Source organism: Coturnix japonica, chromosome 2 (assembly GCF_001577835.2).
Source record: "Coturnix japonica isolate 7356 chromosome 2, Coturnix japonica 2.1, whole genome shotgun sequence".
NCBI classification, from domain to species: Eukaryota; Metazoa; Chordata; class Aves; order Galliformes; family Phasianidae; genus Coturnix; species Coturnix japonica.
In genome coordinates this window covers 73041999-73043349 of record NC_029517.1, presented here as the reverse complement: position 1 = coordinate 73043349, position 1351 = coordinate 73041999, and the positions used below count along the sequence as shown (strand labels likewise).

General features: G+C 45.8%; 1 protein-coding gene across 1 annotated transcript in view; it reads right to left on the bottom strand.

The window, feature by feature from the left end:
* HUS1 (HUS1 checkpoint clamp component) overlaps positions 1-589 on the bottom strand; it is a 10717-nt gene extending 10128 nt beyond the window's left edge. Inside the window, exon 1 of the mRNA XM_015854873.1 lies at positions 480-589. The gene's annotated coding sequence lies outside the window, so the exon portion shown is untranslated. The remainder of the gene's footprint in view (positions 1-479) is intronic.
* Between the last annotated feature and the right edge of the window lie 762 nt (positions 590-1351).

Sequence of the window (1351 nt, the reverse complement as noted above, 5' to 3'; positions counted from 1 at the left end):
CCCACCCATTATTGGTTCCCCCTCAATTTAAGGACTACCCCGATTTTATGGACCACCTTCCCACTTAAGAGACGCCCCTTATTTAAAGACCACCCTCCCCAACCTGCCTCCTCCAGGTCCTTTATGGCCATTGACTCCCCATTTACAGGCCCCCCTCAATTTAAGGACCCCCCACATTTTATGGACCTTCCCCATTTTAACAATTCTCTCCATTATAGGGTCTCCCCATTTTAACCAGCCGTCCTTATTTAAAAACCCTCACCCCCATTTAAGACCCCTCCCCATTTTAAAGACCCTCACCCCCATTTTAGGAACCACCCCCCATTTAATGACATCCCCCCAATTTAGGCAACCCCCCCATTTTAGGAACCCCCCCCACCCCACTCCCATTATGTCCCTCTCCAAGTCCTTTATGGCCATGGAACACCCATTTAAATGACCCCCCCCATTTTAAGACTCCCCCCAATTTAAGGACTCACCGCATTTAAGTACACCCCCTTTTAAGGTCCTGCCTCCTGCAGCTCCTGACGCTGATGCACCTCCAGGTCATGGATGGCACAGCAGGGACTGGGAATGCCTGCACCTTGTCTATCATTGCACTGGGTAGTACTTTGGTCTTTCCTGACCAAACTACACCCAGGAATTTCACCAATAAGCTCGGTCCTTGCACTTTTTGTGGGTTTATAGCCCATCCTTTCTCTTGTAAATAAGTAGTTAATGAGTCTACTGCCTTTCCTAATGCCTCCAGTGAGTCAGATGCCACATGAGATCATCAGTATAGTGGTACAGTTTGATGATATTAGGATTATTCCACTCTGCTAGGTCATGTGCCCCTAACAGCCCCTGACAGTAGGTTGGTGAAGACATATAGCCTTGCAGCAGAACCTGAAATGTCCACTGCTTGCCTCCTCATGTAAATATAAACTGGTCTTGCAATTCTAGGACACAGTCGTAGGTTTCTGTCTCCCTACTCAGGGATGCAATATTGGGTATGGCTGCATGAATGGGTGGCCTGACCTTATTTAATTCTCTGTAATCCACTGTCATGTTCCATGTGGCATATGACTATTGTACTGGCCATATGGGGGAATTAAATGGGCTACATGCAGGTCTTATATTTCCTACTTTTTCTAGTTCCTGCACCATTCTAGAGATCTCCCCTTGACCCACTGAGAATCCTCAAGTGCCAAAAAGACTTATGAGATCCAGAAGAAATTGAAATGCTGCAATTGAAGATACTGAACTGACTGAAAACAATCCCACTGAAAACTGTTCTGCTCAAATTACTACTTATTTAAACTAGAAACAACAGTTCACCCCAGTGCGTTATTTAAAAAGACCAACAAGAACG